The sequence below is a fragment of the Mesoplodon densirostris genome, chromosome 18 (genome assembly GCF_025265405.1).
Source record: "Mesoplodon densirostris isolate mMesDen1 chromosome 18, mMesDen1 primary haplotype, whole genome shotgun sequence".
Taxonomy (NCBI): domain Eukaryota; kingdom Metazoa; phylum Chordata; class Mammalia; order Artiodactyla; family Ziphiidae; genus Mesoplodon; species Mesoplodon densirostris.
Genome location: NC_082678.1, coordinates 43855764 through 43875259, shown reverse-complemented (window position 1 = coordinate 43875259; position 19496 = coordinate 43855764). Strand labels below are relative to the sequence as shown.

General features: G+C 44.8%; 1 pseudogene; it reads right to left on the bottom strand.

The window, feature by feature from the left end:
• Positions 1 to 13884: 13884 nt before the first annotated feature.
• On the bottom strand, positions 13885 to 14968 carry LOC132478651 (eukaryotic translation initiation factor 3 subunit E-like; annotated as a pseudogene).
• Between the last annotated feature and the right edge of the window lie 4528 nt (positions 14969 to 19496).

The following is a 19496-nucleotide window of genomic DNA, read 5'->3' as shown; positions in this document are numbered from 1 at the left end:
AAGAGATTTGAGCAAAGACATGAAAAGGGGAGGGAGGAGATCTAGTGGGTATCTAGGGAAACCCCTTCTAGGCCAGTGGTTCTCAGGCCAGCGGTGTTTCCTCCCTCTTACCCAGAGGACTTTTGCCAACATGTGGAGACATTTTTGTTGTCACAACTCTGTGTATGTGGAGGTGCTACTGGCATCTAGAAGGGAGAAGCTGTAAACATCCTACAATGCACAGGACAGCTCCCACGACAAAAACTTAGCCAAAGAGTCAATAGTGCCAAGGCCAAGAAGCTGGTCCAGTAGTGGGAACAGCTGGTGCAAAGGACCTGTGGCAGAAGCATGCCTGGTGCTCATGGAACTCTGGGAACCTCTGTGGCTGGAGGGAGGAGACAGGAGCCAAGGTTGGAGGGGGAAGGGCCAGCTGATGCAGGGCAGGGAGGCGAGTGATGACGATGTGAGCAGTCACTGCAGGGTTTGAAATGGAGGAGTGCTGTCATCTAGCTGAAGGTTTTAGAGGCTCCGGCAGGCTGCTCTGCTGAGAACAGGCTGTGGGACCGAGAGCCAGAGACCAACACAGTGACCCTGAGAGCCAAGTTGGACTTTCTCCTCTTTCCTCCCCGTCCCCCATCCCTCCCCCTTTCACTCCCAGCTGAAGACCTCAGCCCTCAGAGAAAAAGCAGCAGCTGTGGATGAGACTCCCGCCCCTGCACCCCCTGCTCACCCTCCTTTCCCGGCACAGGGTACAGGCCAAGCCCCAGGCATGGGCCCAGGATTCCCCTCCGGTCCATCCCTTCAATGCGCAGGTGCACTCCGGTATCTCCCATGTGAGAAGCCAACCAACCAGCCCCAGAGGCAGAACTGTCCTGCAAGGCAGGAGACTCTGGAAGGGGGTCACCATCGAGTGCCAGCCTTCTGAACTGTTGAGTCCTTTGTTATGAAAGATCCTAGGGGTTCCCACCACCTCACAGTGTGAATTCTTCTTGCCATGAGCAGGCATTCCTTTTCCAGATAAAACAGAAGGGGAGAATTTAAAACATTAACAAAAATGATCAAATCTATAAACACCCCCTCCCACTGGTCCTGGAGCCCTCGTTCAGCTACCATCCCCCACCCCATCCCTCTGCGGCCAAACCACATCTTCACCCACTGCAGTCTGGTTTCCGCCTCCCCAGCTCCACCAAAACTGCTCTAACCTCCATGTTGTTAAATCAACACAGCCGACCCCTCCCTGCTCCCTGACACTCCATCCTCCCCTCCTGCCCCTTTGGGGCTCCTCTTGCAGTCTTCTGGAGTTCCTCAGGGTTCAGCCAGCCTCTACTTCTCCTCTCCCCCTCCCCTTTCTCCCTGGGTGATCCCCTCCCACAGATTTCAATAGCATTTATTTAAAATATCATTTATACCCTCAGCCTGGCTCCAACCCGGAATACCCAAGCACTAGGCAGACTTCTCTGCTTGGACATTTCATGGGTACTTCAAACCTAACACGATCAGAATGGAATTCTTTGTCTCAGACCCGTTCCTCTCTGGAGGTCCCCATCTTGATGTATGGCACCCACATGCAGCCAGGTGCTTGAGCCATCCGAGCTGCCCTTGGGTCCTCCTCTCCTTCGGGACCATTTCCAAGTCACGTTGCTGTTCTGTTTTATGAATATGTCTCAAGGCCATGCGCGTCTCTCCCTTTCCACGCCTCCTCCTCAGCGCTAACTGCCATCCTCTTTCTCCTGGAGTCCCCAGCCAGCTCCCTGCCTCTTGTCCCTCCCTCCAATCTTTGCCACGTGATCTTTCTAAGGCAAAATCTCCTCCCTCCATGGCCTGAACCTGGTATAATGGCTTCCCTCTGCCCTTCAGATCAACTCCCAAATGAGTCCAGCCTCCCAGCCGGCTGCTGCCCCTCCCACACCATGTTCCGCCAGGTCTTCCCCACTCCTGGGCCTTCATCTGCCTTCTAGGGATGTGCTCTTCCCCTCCCAGGAGATATATTATTTATGTTCAGATATATTTTATAGGTTTAAAAAAATTTTTAGGTGTTGTAAAATACACGTAACATATAATTCACTGTCTTAACCATTTTTAAGCGTACAGTTCAGTAGTGTCAAGGACACTCACATTGTTGTACAACCATCACTGCCATCCTTCTCCAGAACTCTATCCATCTTGCAAAACTGAAATTCTGTACTCCTTAAACAATAACTCCCCATTCCCCCTTCCTCCCAGCCCTCGGCAACCACCATGCTACTTTCTGTCTCTATGATTTTCACCATGCTAGGTATCTCATATAAGTAGAATGATATAGTACTTGTCTTTTTGTGACTGGTTTATTTCATTTAGTGTAATGTCTTCAAGGTGCATCCGTGTTGTAGCATGTGTTAGAATGTCTTTCCTTTTAAAGGCCAAGTAATATTGTATGGATATAGCACATTTTGTTTATATATTCTTCTATCCATGGACGTTTGGGTTGCTTCCGCCTTTTGGCTATTATGATTAATGCTGCTATGAACATCAGTGTCGAAATATCACTTCAAGATTCTGCTTTCAATTCTTTTGGGTATATACCCAGAAGTGGGATTGCCAGATCATATGATAATTTTATTTTTATTATTTGAGGAATGGCTATGCTATTTTTGATAGTGACCGTACCATTGTACATTCCCACCAACAGCAGCACACAAGAGTTCCAATTTCTCCACACTCTTCCCAACACCTGTTATTTTGTGGGCTTTTTAAATTTAATATTAGCCATCCTAACTGTTGTGGGGTGATATTTCATTGTGGTTTTGATTTGCATTTCCCTAATGACTAGAGGTGTTGAGCATCTTTTTATGTGCTTATTGGCCATTTTTAAAATCTTCTTTAGAGAAATGTCTATTCAAGTCCTTTGTCCATTTTTTAATCAAGTTTTTCTTTTGGAGGAGGTTGAAGGAGTTCTTTATAATGTATAACCCCTTATCAAATATGTGATTTGCAAATATTTCCTCCCACTCTGTGGGGTTGCCTCTTCACTCTATTGATGTATCTTTTGATGCACAGAAGTTGAATTTTTGCTATAGTCCAGTTTACTTATTTTTAGTCTTGTTGCCTGCGCTTTTGGTATCATATCCAAGAAATCATTGCCAAATCCAAAGTCATGAAGGTTTTCCCCTACGTTTTCTTCTAAGAGTTTTAGAGTTGTAGTTGGAAATACTCATAAACTTCTCTCTCCCTGGTTAACTCCAACTCAAATTTGCCTGCGTAAATGACCCTTCCCCAGGAGGCCTTATCTAATCCCAGCTGCCTTCCTGCTGCCCTGTGACATCCTCTCATGGCCCACATAGTACAACTTCCCCTTCGTGGCCCTTTCCCCAGTGTAGCGAGATTTTTACTTGGTGGACATTCATCATCTTAAAGGCAGGAGCCTCTTGTTCTCACTTCAGGACTAACACCCACCACAGCACTTGGTACCTAGTGGGCCTCCGTACATTTTTGTTGAATGAATGGCCAATGTTAAGTGAATGGGGCAGAGGGTGAGCACGCAGGGAAGTTAAAGCTGGATGGCCAGAAAGAGGAGAGGTCTGATCCAGGAAGGCCAGGAAAAGATTGGAGAGGAGAGAAGTTCGGGAAGGCCTTCTAGCTGGAGGGAACAGCATATACTCAGAGGTGAGACTGAGCAAGGCCGCCAGACATGAGCAGGTGGCCAGACTGCCTGGAGCAGGGCCGTGTAGGCAGCTGTGGCCAAGGGGGCTGGGTGGGCCCGGCCTATACTGGGTACATGAGTCTGACCAGGAGAATGAGGGGAACCAGTGAGGAGATGGAACCACCCTGTGACATAATAAAATACTGTCTCTAGAAGATTCTTTGGCAACAGGGTGAACGATGGGTGTGAGGGGAGGGGATGCTGGAGATACAAAGGCCAGTATGGAAAATTCTACTGGTTGAGAACCACACTGTCTGAGACCCAAGATCATTGCTTAAGTGCTATGGTCTTTCCATCTTTTGCTAAACTCTTTGCTGAGAATATCCTGGGCAGAAATAACTGGTTACTGCTCAGCCTCCCGGTGTGATCCTGTTTCCCGCACGAGTCATGCACGTGAGTTTGGCAATATACACGCCTCATCTTTGTCCTTGTCATCTGCCATGCCTGCACTGCACAGCCGGACACACAGCAGCCCCTGAGCTGACAGGTCAGGCGAATGAATGCTTCAATCAGGCATTTTCTTTGCTCCCTGAAAAATGGGGCCTGCCCCTCCATTTCAGTTTAGGGGAGAAGACCAATATGTTTTCTCAAAATAATGCCTGGTCAGACAGACTACAGAGTATGTTCCTTGTATCCAACTACAATGTCCTCTTTGTATAATGAAAATTGCTTTGCACTCCTTGCATACAAGTGAGGGCTCAATAGCTATTTGATAGCGGTGAACAGAGAGCGGTACCTCAATAACTGTTAACTGATGAGCCCAAACATGACTTAAGTACATGCAGACAAACAAGCCTTACCCTCCACCAAAAGCCTAAGGACAAAGCTGCCACCAGCATGGGCATTTGGTGTCATTTGGCGGCCCGGGATCTGATCCTCCTGTCTGGGCAATTTCCTACCATATGCACATTGCTAGGAGGTGGAGCCATCCACCCTCGTTAGAGACCCTAAAGCCAGAGGTTCACTTTCCCAGCATCCCTTGCATCTGCTGGGCGTCACATGACCCAGGCTGAGCCAGGTAGACCACTGCCCCTTCAGACTCTGGTTTGAGGGCTAGAGAAACAAAGCAACAAGAAGCACATCCATCCCAGGGCCAGCAGCAGCCTCCAGCGTCCAGGGCCAGTGGTGCTGGAGGTCCTGGCTGTGCGTGTGTCCTGCAGGGCCTGTGGCTGACATACCCTCACCAGGCCAGATCTGCAGGGAGCTTTGGTCTGTGTCCATGCTGCGGCTCCCTTGACCTGGCTATCCAGGCTTCCTGGTGATTCTGGGAGCCTATGGCCTTCTGATAAACTGCTTTTCTGCTTATAAACACCAGGGATGGTTTTTATTGCTGAAAACGCTAACAGCTCAGCCACAGACAAGAACTTGGGGCAGAGGTGGAGGTCTTATGTCCTGCTCGTCTGAGAGCCACGCATCAGCTCCAGGCCCAGACTCTGCCCCAGGGACCCCTCCAGCAGAGCCTGAGCAGGACTCTGAAGCAGTGGGGTCAGAGGCTGTCCTAGCTCGAGGTGCCAGACCAGCAGCAGAAGCATAACCTTAAATGCAAATCCTCCTTCCCAGACCTACAGAATCAGAAATGCTGCTGGAGGATCTCCCTGGTGGTGCAGTGGTTAAGAATCCACCTGCCAATGCAGGGGACACACGTTCGAGCCCTGGTCCGGGAAGATCGATCCCACATGCCGCAGAGCAACTAAGCCCATGCGCCACAACTACTGAGCCTGTACTCTAGAGCCCGCGCGCCACAACTACTGAAGCCCATGCGCCTAGAGCCCGTGCTCCGCAACAAGAGAAGCCACCGCAATGAGAAGCCCACGCACCGAAACGAAAAGTAGCCCCTGCTCACCGCAGCTAGAGAAAGCTCACGCGCAGCAACGAAGACCCAACGCAGCCAAAAATAAATAAATTAATTTTTAAAAAAAAGAAATGCTGCTGGAGGGGCCCAGCAAACCCTCTAGGTGGAGACACAGATGCACCCGAAAGTTTGCCGTAGAGCTTAAGGGAGGAGCCATGTGCAGCAGAAAAACCAACAGACAGAAAGCAGAGACCAGGTTCTAACCCTTGACTAGTTGGCTTTGTACTCATTTGCCTTACCTTTCTGAGGCTAGTTTTCTTTCATTCTTTCATCCATAAATTGGGGATCATGATATAACCACAGAGGTTTTTTGTGAGGATTAAATTAAGTAACACTGTACACATACAGTGCCAAGCATGGTGACGGTCCCACAGGAAATGGCAGCCGTCACTGTTCAGACTGGTTGCAAGTAGTCCTCTTAGTGGACAGCTGCGCAAAGTTGGGCTGGGCTCCTAGTGTCTCAGCCTCATTTTTTCCTCTGTAACATGCAGATAACAACCCTCACCTCCCAGGCTTGTCTGGAGAATCAAGGAAGATAAGCTATGAAAGCAATGTTTTGTCCAAACTAAAACATGAGACTATGAAAACACAAAGTAAAACACAAACGTTCAAGAATATTCCACCTAGATACCAACACTAGGTGAGGTAGGGCTCACTTGTGGGCTTCTCATCAGGCCTGGGCTCTGACTGTGGGCGGGGGCTGCATTAGGCAGAGGGGACCCAGCAGTGAGCTGTCAATTATGGTCTCTGCCCTCGAAACTGCCCACAGTTGAACTTCCAACTCATTCAGACCAGAGTAGACTGCTGCTCATATTTCTACACTGAAACATTTATGTCAAGTTGTGTGTGTGTGTATATATATATACACACACACACACACGTATATTTATACATATTTATGCATGTATATAACTACAAAATTATCTCTCTTCCTATACTTATATCATATAAAACTTTATGTGTGTGTTAAATATGTGTGTGTATATGTAATCATATAGATTTGAATTAGATTTAAACTGAGGTAAGTTTTGAAAATGTGCATTTAAAAAATATGTTGATAGGGCTTCCCTGGTGGCGCAGTGGTTGAGAGTCTGCCTGCCGATGCAGGGGACACGGGTTCATGCCCCAGTCCAGGAAGATCCCACATGCCACGGAGCGGCTGGGCCCGTGAGCCATGGCCGCTGAGCCTGCGCGTCTGGAGCCGGTGCTCCGCAACGGGAGAGGCCGCAACAGTGAGAGGCCCGCGTACTGCAAAAAAAAAAAAAAAGTTGATAATTCCCTCCTCATTGTATTCATTTATTTAGACTAGATGAGACATGCAAATGGGAATAAGAGTATATGACACAAATTCTCTCTCACTGCAGACTCGCACATACCCAGTTCCCCTTCTGCAGGGGAAACCCTGGTACCAGTTTTGTGTGTCTCCTTCCAGAAACATAGGCTGTGCATATGCAAGTTCTATGTGCATCTGTCTGTGTGTGTGTGTGTCTGTGTACATGTGTGTTTTACATCTTTGCTCTTTTAACTTAACAATATATAATAGAGCTTGTTCCTTAAATGGCTGCCTGTGTGCATTAGGTTTTGTCCACGATTTTTTGGCCACAAGCAATCATACAATGACAAAATACACTGCTTTAAAGATGCCATGATATGGCCCCAACTCTCCACTCTAGCGGCATTCCCCACACCCAGGCCTGATTTCTTTTCAGCCCATTCTCCCACTTGAGACTCAAAGACTTGGGTGGTTCATCCAAGGCCTTACCAAAGGCCCTAAGCCAGTGGAGCCCAGAATCCAGGTTTCCCGTTTCCCAACCCATCTCCAGCCAAGGGGTTAATGGCTGTTGGCAGACATGACGAGTGTATTTTTTTGATTGATTTGTGCATTTACATTTGCCTTCCCAAAAAGGTCTGAGGCGGCTGCCATTGAGGTATCGGACTTGTGTTTGTTGTTACTATTCTCGCCTGCTTGGAGAGAGGCCAGATGGTCTGAACCATCGCAGCCAAGCTAGAACTGAGTCAAGCTGCAGCACAGGGCCAAGGCTGAGGCAGGTGCCAAGGGCCAGGGGCCAAACTAGATTGATCACATTACCTGTCAGGTCAAGCACCAAGCACCATGCTGCCAACACAACCAAGTCTGAGCTTCAGGCCACAGAGCCAGGCCAGGTAGAGGGGTCCAGTGCACACACCATCTGGGAGCCTGGCCCCCTCCCTGACATTCAGTACCATCTGGGTGGGGTCTTACTTTGAGGCAGATATGAAATGGATGGAGAGCTGAGGATAAAAGTAAAAACCTTGTAACCAGGAAACTCTGAAATAAAGAAGGTCCAAAGTCAAAGCAGTAGATGACTGTCAGGCTAATGACTGCCCACCTAACCTTGGAAAGCTGATTCCTCTTCTCTACTCACCAAATCCTACCTGGTCTTCAAGGCCAGGTCCTCTTTCCTCTCCTCTGGGGAGTGAGTGATGGATCACGTGGGGAAAGAGGAGGTCACTGTGGAGACCCAAGTTTGAATTCCGGTACCTCCACTTCCTGGCAAAATCACTTATTCTTTCATTCAACAAATATTTATGGAGCGCCTACTATGTGTGAGGCATTAGCTGGGTTTGGGGAACAAAGACAAATAAATCACAGCCCATGCACCCATGAAGCTGACAATAGAGGGTCACAGGAGCCAACAGATGATATCATGGTGGGAGGGTGTTGTGATCAGGTGAGCACAGGCAGCTGGGACACAGAGCGAGGCCCTAACCAGGCAGAGGATGTGCAGGGACCTGAAAAGTGCAGGCAGAATCCTTTGGAGAATTCCCTGGGACCAACCAAGGAAAAGTAGCCATTTACTCAACAAATATATAAAGTGTCTACTGTGTGCCCGGCACCAAGCAAGGCACTGGAGATACAATGATCCACAGCACAGACTCATGGAACTTCACACTCCAGTGAGGGGATAGACAGTAAATATAAATTGTGCTCAGTGCAATGATGGCAACACACAGCGTTGTGATCAAGAATGACATTGGGGTTGGGGAGGGGATACAAATGTGGGAGGGAGGATGAGGAAGAAACTTGCTGTGTTGGACCACACTTAAAGGTGTCATATGAATTTACTATATAATATTTATATGTCCTATCTGTGTCTGATAAAGGGTCTAGAAGCAGTGATACTTCTAGAAGTACTGAGTTTACCCTGTGTTTAGATCTTGGTTTCTAACAGACCTCTCTGTGACGGGAAACAGAACTCCTTGAAGAACTCCCAGGGTTGGTACAGAGGAAGTACAAAGGGTGCCTGGAAGAGAGAGGTGGGGAGGGGAAGAAGAAAGAGAAAGAGGAGGAGAAGGGGAAGAGGAAAAGGAGGAGGAAAACAAGAAGGAAGAGCTCAAAAACTGAAGAGGACGCAGGAATCAAATGGAAAAATCTCCCACTGGATGAATCTGGAACAATATACATATTAAAATGGATAATGACTTAATAGATTATAATACATTATATAATACATGATCAATGAACACATGGCTATCCTAAAAATAAAAACAAATAATAAGTGGAGAAGAAGGGAAATTACAGTAGACTGTAATTAATAAATACAGAGGAAGAATTAGGAAATTCATGTCTTGAACCCAACATAGTAATAATTGATTCAGGCAAGAAACATTAAAGGATGTTAAAATCTTTAGGTAGACTTTTGTTGGAGAACAGGGTATTTACAGGGTCTCAAACGTCTTTCCACAGACTTTTTTTTTTTTTTTTTGGCCATATGGCTTGCAGGATCTTAGTTCCCTGATCAGAGATCAAACCCGTGGTCCCTGCAGTATAAATGTGGAGTCCTAACCACTGGACTGCCAGGGAATTCCCTCCACAGACTACTTATTCATCACAAAGATGATAAAGGTAACTTTAGAGTGGAGAAGCCTAGCACAAGTGACCTTAACCAAGGGATCAAAGTTAACATCACCAGTAATGGGATGAATTATGTCCTGTGCCTCCTGATATGAGGCACCAAGAAGGACACACAGCATTTCTAGGCTTTCCTGTCAAAAATTTGCAACCTGATTTATTCATAAAACAAGAGCAACAACAAATAACCTAGGGGACATTATGTGATATTGTGATTTATGATAAGAAATATATATTTCATCTGTGTCCCCATTTCTGGCACAGAGCTCCTAAAACCCTTGGAATTTCCCAATTGATAAGAGCAATGGGAGTATCTTTTCTTTTAGTATTTGGTCTTTTGTCCTTGGTTTCTGAAATAATGCCAGGGCCATAAAAGTGAAAGGAATGTCTTGTGTCATAGCAAGTGTCATAACAAATCCCCTTCAATCACACCTGAGTTTATGTTAATGGGGTGACTTTTGGAAAGCCCCTAAGGATGGGGGCTGGTTGCCAGGGGAGCCAACCATGTGATTAGAGGGTTGGAATCTTCAATCCCAAACTTCCAGGGAGGGGAGAAGGACTAGAGATTGAGTTCAATCACCAATGGCCAATGATTTAATCAATCGTGTCCATGTAACAAAGTCTCCATAAAACCCCAAAAGGACCACGTTTACAGAGTTTCTGGGTTGATGAACATGTGGAGGTGCTGGGAGGGTGGCACACCCCTTCCCACATAGCTTGTCCTGTGCATCTCTTCCATCTGGCTGTTCCTGAGTTGTATCCTTTTGTAATAAACCGGTAATCTAGTAAGTAAACTGTTTCTTTTATTTTTGGCTGCAGTGTGTGGCATGTGGGATCTTAGTTCCCTGACCATGGATCGAACCTGCGTCCCCTGCATTGGAAGCACAGAGTCTTAACCACTGGACCACCAGGGAAGTCCAGTAAACTGTTTTCTTGAGTTCTGTGAGCCTCTCTAGCAAATTAATCAAACCTAAGGAAGAAGTGGTGGGAACGACTGATTCATAGCTGGTTGGTTAGAAACACAGTTATCAACCTGGACTTTCCCTTGGTGTCTTGTATGCGGGGAAGGGACAGTCTTATAGGACTGAGCCCTTAACCTGCAGGATCTGACACTATTTCCAGGTAGATGGCCCGGAACTGAGTTAAATTGTAGGACACTCAGCTGGTGTCGCAGAAACGCTTGATGTGTGGAAAAACCACACATCTGGCATCAGAAGTGATATGGTATTGTAGAAGTATTGAGAATAGAGGAGACACACAACAGGAAGTGAGTTTTTCCTTTATACCTTCTCTAAAACAACTGGCCCAGACACAAAAATATCAATGTCTTGAAAGACAAAGAAAGGCCGAGAAACTGTTCGCAATTACGAGAAGTCCCCTACATATGAACAAGTTCCATTCCGAGAGTGCGTTCGTAAGTCCAATTTGTTGGTAAGTCCAACAAAGTTAACCTAGGTATACAACTAACACAATCAGCTATATAGTACTGTACTGTAATAGGTTTATAATACTTTTCACGCAAATAATACATAAAAAACGAACACAAAAAATAAAGAAAACATTTTTAATCTTACAGTGCAGTACCTTGAAAAGTACAGTAGTACAGTATGACAGCTAACATACAGGGGCTTGCATCAAGTGAACAGGTAAGAAGAGTTACTGACTGGAGGAGGGAGAGGAGGTGGGAGATGGTAGAGCTGAAGGGTCGTCAGCAATAGGAGACGGAGGGCAAGCTGCAGTTTCACTCATGCCTGACGTTGAAGGCACAGCGTCTGGTTCCTTGCTGGAACCAGATGCATGTTCACACCTTTGAAAGTTCACAACTTGAAGATTCGTATGTAAGGAACTTACTGTAAAGGAGCCTACAAAGGCATAAGAGTGTGACCTGTGATCCTGGATTGGAAGACACAATTGCTATAATGGACATTATTGGGATAATTGGGGAAATTTAAATATAGATTGTATACTAGATAATGGTGTTGTATAGATATTAAGTATCTAGATTTGATATTTATATTATAGTTAGATAAGAAACAAATCCTGTTCTTAGGAGATCCATGCTGAAGTATGTAGGGTAAAAGGTCATGATGTCTGCCACTTACTCTCACATATTTCAATAGTAATAATAATAAGAAGAAGAAGGAGAAAGTGTATTCGTGTATATATATGTAAAATATATGTGAAGGGCTTCCCTGGTGGCACAGTGGTTGAAAGTCCGCCTGCCGATGCAGGGGACGCGGGTTTGTGCCCCGGTCCGGGAAGATCCCACATGCTGCAGGGCGGCTGGGCCCGTGAGCCATGGCCGCTGAGCCTGTGCATCCGGAGCCTGTGCTCCACAACGGGAGAGGCCACAACAGTGAGAGGCCCACATACCGCAAAAAAAAAAAAATGTGTCTATCTATCTATCTATCTATCTATCTATCTATATATATATATATGAAAAGAAAGACAAAGCAAATGTGGAAAAAAGTTGACTATTGGTGAATACAGGGGGAAGGTCTAAGGGGGTTCATTGTATTATACTTCAACTTTTCTGTAGGTTTAAAATTGTTCAAAATAAAATTTAAAATAAAAAGCTAAAAACATTTCCAGTTGAAAATACTTTGGGACTTCCCTGGTGGTGCAGTGGTTAAGAATCAGTCTGCCAATGCAGGGGACATGGGTTCGATCCTAGGTCCGGGAAGATCCCATGGGCCTTGGAGCAACTAAGCCTGTGTGCCACAACTACTGAGTCCACGTGCCACAACTACTGAAGCCCATGTGCCTAGAGCCCATGATCCTCAACAAGAGAAGCCACTGCAATGAGAAGCCTGTACACCACAACGAAGGGTAGCCCCCGCACGCCACAACTAGAGAAAGCCTGTGTGCAGCAATGAAGACCTAACGCAGCCAAAAATAAATTAAAAATAAATAAATTTTAAAAAATAATAAAGAATAAAAAGCTAAAAACATTCCCAATTTAAAATACTTTGGACTGTATTCAGTGATCAAGTGTGAAGTTTCTGTATCAACTCCATTTGTGATACCAAGTTTGGTAAAATAATGAATGAACCAATTTAAAGATAGTGTATTTATCTTCCTTAAAATGACTAATGAAGGAAATGAGAAGCCAGAGGTGTAGAGGCCAGGGAAAAAGGGTTTCAAAATGAGACTGAAAAACAATCAAAGATGTTGCAAAGAAGTAAGATGTGCGCTACGGTGTATCTGCTGGGTTGAGTAAAGGGGACTTTGGTGGAGCATCTGGTCGGCCGGGGAGTGGGAGGGAGGGCCAGGGAGTCATCAGTGAAGGGATGGTTGTGAAAGCCTGGGGAAGGATGGGGATGTGGAGTACGAGTAGAGGATTTCAGTTGTTTTATTAATCGATTGAGGGAATTCCCTGGCAGTCCAGTGGTTAGGACTCCACACTTCCACTGCAGGGACCACAGGTTCAATCCTTGGACGGGGAACTAAGATCCCGCAAGCCTCAAGACGTTGACAAAAACAGGCAAAATAAAGTTGATTGAAGTTTTGAGCTTCCGAATTTTGACAAAAAGTGTGTGTGGTGGTGACTTGGGAGGGTGGTGATAAACAGCTAGTCCTCTTCTAGGCTTGCTACCGACTCCAGTTGCCTGGGATTGTCCCAGGTTTAGCACTGAAAGTCCCTCATCCTGGGAACCTTCCCAGTTGGGATGGTTACTGTCCACTCCCAGGTTGCTCCCACCGACATTAACTGGTCACTGCCAGCCTGGGAGGTTACATTATATTTATTCGTTCAACAAGCTTTTGCTGGCGGTGGAAATATGATGGCCAGCAAAGCAGACACAGCCCCGACCCTTATAGACCACGGGAAATTCCTTCTTTGCATTGAAGTGGTATTAATCAAACTGGGCCTCTTTTAAAAAAAATCTTATTTTCCCTCATTATAATGGTAGAAAAATTGAGAAGAAAAGTGTACAAAGGCAGAGAAAAAAAATCGCACTGGCAGATTTCCTTTCAGTATTTTTCCTACACATTTCCCCAGTCACTTCCTATCAGTGTCCAAAAAAATGCAAGTTAATTTTAATTTTGGCCGCAAACCAAGAACAAAAAGGTTAAGTGCATTGACTTAATTTTTCAAGCCAAAGTTAAAGGCTCTGAGGATGATCTGCTGTCTCCAAGGGTCCAATCCCTGTTTTTTTCCACTAGCAGGTGTGATCACAGGCCTGGCAGAGGCGGGTAATGACTTTCCCTCCTCAGCAAGGCTTCCTGCTTTGCAATTTTTTTTTCTTTTTACAAATTGAAATGCTGCATTCATTTGATAACGAATCAAGTAGAACAGAGGAGATTATGGTGAAAAACAACAGTGCCTCACCCCTTCCCATCCTGTTCCACCCAACACCCTCCTGTGACCTAGAGGCAACCCCATTTTTTTTTTAATTGACATAAATGAAACAGCCAATTTTATTCAAATTCTCCAAAATTTATGCTCAATATGTTAATTGTTTCTAAAATGTTTCACCTTTGTATAATGGTTTTATTATTTCATCTTTCTTTTATAGTTTTTTCATTTTTTCTGTACAGTTCTTCAGTAGAAGCCAGAGTCCTGAGTTGCCCAGTTAGGAGCCTCTGACCTACTATTCCGATTAAGTTTCTTCTCAATATTCATGGCCAACATCTGGCTTCTAAATGAAAGGCTTTTGGTCTTTTCAATCACTTGCTGATAGGGTGAGACTGCACTGTTACCCATAACCACATGACCTAATTTAGAATCAGTCTTGGCATCCAGTCTTGAATTTCTAATCAAATTTACAATCCACCTTTCAGCTTCTTCTGGAGTCATGTTCAGTTTATCTGCCAACATGTTTATGCTGCTACATTGATGGATGCGACAAAATGTCCAAATACGAAGAGACAGGCATTTTCAATGAAATCCTCAAGACAAGCAACCAAGAAGAAATCATTCACTAGCACTGATTCACATTCCCTTAGCTTTTTCTGAGCCCCATCAAAGTCAAAGTTAACATATAAACATTCAACAGACTCTGTAATTGGGTTTTTATATGTGTAAGACTCCTGTTGAATAACTTTGACCAGATCTTTTAGCACCTGCCGGCGTTTTCAGACATCTTTGTTTGTTATGACTGCTGTGGTCAAATAGCGGAGAATATGTGGACACATTGTCTGAATTGTGTTAAGATACGGTGGCTGGTAAAGGAAGAGATCAATAATGTTATCACACCCTTTAGGGTGATTGCAGAAAACAGAGACCAATGAATGAGCCACATTCGCTGCTGAAGAGATTGAAGTGGAGAACTCACAGAATTATTATCTATGGTCTCTTTTAGTGGTGTATGGTCTTCCATGGCTGCATCCCAGTTCTGCATTAAGATTTCAGAGGCCAGTTTTCCCCAGAGTGAACTCAAAGCATTTCTATCCGTTGCTGGAACCAACACTTAAAGAAGTAAAGATGTTCTGCTGCTCCAGAGTAATTTCCACATTCATACTGGAATTTTGCATATCTGTAGAGTGTATCTAAATATTTCTGCCTAAAACCATGCTTGTCTGCCAGGTAGTCAAACAGCATCTGACCATCCCTGGTTGACTGCATTTGAGGCAACCCCTTTTAATGGTTTCTGTTTTTATTTCTTTTGGAAGTTGTTTCCAAAAATCCTAGCTCAAATGCCAGTACTTTATTTCTTTATATATCAGTTTTAGTGAATGTTGAGTTTCCAATATAAAACATGAGGCGTTTAACTCATTTACCCTCCCTCTCCCTCTCTTCTTCCCAATAATGACTATTTATATTATTTTTTTGGTTTTTATATTAATTATTTTGGTTCCATCTACTTTCCTCAGCGTCTCTAGCAAGAGATGCCAGCTTGTAACTCCTCTTTCTTTCCTCACTTCCACATGCAAACTTCTCTCAGTTTCACATTTATTGTACAAAGTCAAGATTTGGGGCATTTACAATTGTTCCTGCAGCCACAACAAGTCTTCTTGATTTTTCTATGTTGACTCCAAAGGTTAAGATCCAATGAACAGTATTGACATTATGAGGGCCTTGTGAATACTGGTCACACTCAAACAGTAGGCTGGAACCCCGTGCCCCCTGCAGTAGAAGCACGGGGTCTTAACCATTGGACCACCAGGGAAGTCCCAGGATTACACTTTCTATTCAATGCACTCAATCCCACAGCCCAGGGTAATGTTTCAAGCTTTAAGGTCATTGATTAATACTATGTCAATTAAATACCATCATGTCATATTATAACTTGCCTATCATTTAAACTATTATTTATTTTGGCTGCGCCGGGTCTTAGTTGCAGCACGCGGGATCTTCCTTGCCGCATGTGGGATCTTTTATTTTACTTGTGCCATGCGGACTTCTCAGTTGGCCCACAGACTTCTTAGCTGGGGCATACGGACTCTTCATTGCAGCATGCACGTGGGATCTAGTTCCCCAACCAGGGATCGAACCTGGGCCCCCTGCATTGGGAGTGTGAAGTCTTACCCACTGCACCACAAGGGAAGTCCCTTGCCTATTATTTAAATCAAGAATTTCTTCTTCAGTTTTGGAATTTTCCTAGAGATTCTGATGGCTTTTCTTTCTTCTTGTACTCCTTACCTATAGCATGTCTTTTTTTCCCCAAGTTATTGTTCATACCATTTATACAACTCAAGCCACATTTTTGCTTCCTCCTCCAGTTAGAACCCATTACTCCCTAAGTCATCATCCTTCATTCCCTGATCTTTGGGCTTAGATCCACTGTTTCCTGTATATTATTTTGTCTTCTTTCTGGTTTGCTACCACATTTTCTGGAATACATCCTCAATTTTCTAGAAAAGTGTGTGTGGAAGCCAACTTTGTGTGTCAGAACAAGTCTTTATCTGTTTGACCAGATATAGAATTCTAGGTAGAAATTCTTTTCTCTCAAAATTGTGCAGGCATGTCTCCATTCAGTCTTCTAGGATTCAGTGGTATTGACGCAAAGTCTGTAGCCATTTTGATTCTTGTTCCTTTGGAGAGGAATAGTTTTTCTCTTTAGAAACTTTTAACATCTTCCCTTTATTCCTGACGTTCTGAAATTTCATGAGGAAGTATCTAGATATGGATAATTTTTCATTCATCATCTTGAGCATACAATAAACCCTTTCAGAATGAAGACATGACTTTTTCTGGAAATTATCTCTTATTTTTTTCTAAGATAGTTTCCTTCCCTCCAATTTATTCATTATTATTTTCTGGGGTTCCTAATAACTGTATGATCCTTCTGGATTGGTCCTCTGTGTTTGCTATCTTTTCTCCCTGATTCCATTTTTCCTCATTTTTAAAATAAATTTATTTATTTATATTTTTGGCTGTGTTGGGTCTTTGTTGCTATGTGCGGGCTTTCTCTAGTTGCAGCGAGCAGAGGCTACTCTTCATTGCGGTGCATGGGCTTCTCATTGCAATGGCTTCTCTTAGTTGCAGAGCACGGGCTCTAGGTGTGTGGGCTTCAGTAGTTGTGGCACACGGCATCAGTAGTTGTGGCTTACAGGCTCAGTAGTTGTGGTACACGGGCTTAGGTGCTCCAAGACACGCGGGATCTTCCCAGACCAGGGCTCAAACCCATGTCTCCTGCATTGGCAGGTGGATTCTTAACCACTGCGCCACCAGGGAAGTCCCCCATTTTTCCTCTTTTTATTCTATATTTTTAGAGATTTTTTTTCTTAACTCTATGTTATAATCCTTCTATTCAACATTTATTTTTGCAACCACATTTTTAGTCTCTGCAAAATAATTTTTTTTTTTTTTTTTTTTTTTTTTTTTTTTCTTTTTGCGGTATGTGGGCCTCTCACTGTTGTGGCCTCTCCCGTTGCGGAGCACAGGCTCCGGATGCGCAGGCCCAGCGGCCATGGCTCACGGGCCCAGCCGCTCCGCGGCATATGGGATCCTCCCAGACCGGGGCACGAACCCGTATCCCCTGCATCGGCAGGCGGACTCTTAACCACTTGCGCCACCAGGGAGGCCCTGCAAAATAATTTTTGTTCTCTGATTGTTCCTCTCTCACACAACATCCTGTTCTTGCTTTATGGATGTTTTGTCTTCTTGAATCTCCAAGTATATTAGATAGTTCTCTTTGTACTATGAATTATCTCTGTTTTCTCCAGTGTCAGTTTTTTTGTTTGCTTATTTTGGTCTTTCTTTGCATGCTACTGGTTCTCCCATATGCATGTAGATCCTTGGTAATATCTAATAAAGAACTACCTAGGTATCCTGGATTTCCTCTGCTGGTATATAAATTATACTCTTTCTCCTCTAGGTTTTTCCCTGGTGGAACTTTGGCCTAGAAATTCTTTGTGCATCAAGATAGGACATATCAACTGAAAGCCTTCAACTGGGGTAGGGAAGGTTGATGGTCAACTGTCAGGCAGTGGGCCACCCCAAATACTAGAATGAGAAACACTTATTCTGAACCTCCAACATTCATACCAGAAGCATTAACTTCCCTCAGACAATTGATTCCATTTCTTTGGAGACAAGATGTCTGACATTTTGTCTGAGGGAAAATGCCTTCTGGTGAGGAAGGGAAGTAGAGTTATAACTGATGCTGGTGGCCTGTCTTCCAGGCCTTCAATCAATTCTGGGTTTTCAGTCCCCCTTCTCCCACTTTCCTTTGCCTGTTGGCCAAGAACGTGGCTTCTCCTTGGCAGCCTAAGCAGCCAGCCTTGGCTGGACACCCCCTCCATCTTGGCTCTCTTTCCTTTTGATAACTGTCTACTTTGATTTCAATGGGATCTGAGGGGAGATTGGTGATGAGGAGTATGCCTGACCTGGGATCAGAAATCCTGTTTTATTTCCTAATTGTTCCACACGTCCAATACCCAGACTGACAGAGGCCCACGGTAATGGCTCACTCATCAAGCTCAGTGAAAATCAAAGAACTATTTAATGAATATCAGGGTCATCTCTAAACACAAGGCTCGCATGTTCATCTCAGGGCTCTGGCCTCAGAGCTGAGGAGAGAGTGGGTAAACTGAGGAAGGAAACCGAATTACTTCAAGAAAACACAAGCATTGCCTTTATGTGGGTCAGGCTTTTCCAGCTGGAGGTCTCTCTGGTCACCTGAAGGAAGGGGGCTTGTGCAGGAACAGATCCCCGTGGCTGACAAAACCAAGACCTTCCTCAGCTTGAGGCCTGGTGGGAAGAGCCAGCCACCCTCAGGAGTGCACACAAATTCCTCAGATTTTCTTCAGTTCCTCACCTTGGCTCAGACAATGGTGTCTGGTACCAATTTGCATCTTGCTATTCTTTCCTTGACTTTTTCCAACTCTTGCCCAATAACCTCAGATAATCCCTTTTCACTCTGTCATCCCTTTCTTCATCTCATTTGTATGCACCCAGAAAACCCTAATCACACCTATTAAGCACAGAATAATGACAGAGAAAACCTTGCTTCAAGGGAAAAAGGAAAGTCACAAGTTTGAAGTAAAATTAAATTTAAATCAGTGTCATTAAGTGATATAAATCCTGAAAATGACCAGAATTCCTTCTGGGCTTTCCACCAAAGCCTCCTGGGCTTCTTCCTTCTCCCTGTATTAAATGTGAACCACTAGAATCCCCAATAAAGATCTGTCCGTTCCTTCATTCATTAAATATTTATTGAGTGCTCCCTGTTTGCCTGATTCTTCGCTAGTCACCAAGTATAAACAGAGAAGAAGACATATGTCGTCCCTGTCCCCTTGGGGCTTTCAGTTCAATAAACCAACAAATGTTTATTAAGCATCTATTATGTAGGTTGAGAACTGAAACCAGGGATACTCATTCAGCTTAACATTGATTAAAAAAAAATTTTTTTTGTATTATTTATTTTTGGCTGCGTTGCGTCTTTGTTGCTGCACGCAGGCTTTCTCTAGTTGTGGCGAGCGGGCTTCTCATTGCGATGGCTTCTCTTTGTTGCAGAGCATGGGCTCCAGGCACACGGGCTTCAGTAGCTGTAGCACATGGGCTTAGTAGTTGTGTCTCGCGGGCTCTAGAGCGCAGGCTCAGTAGTTGTGGCTCACGGGCTTAGTTGCTCCGTGGCATGTGGGATCTTCCCAGACTAGGGCTCGAACCCGTGTCCCCTGCATTGTCAGGCAGATTCTTAACCACTGCG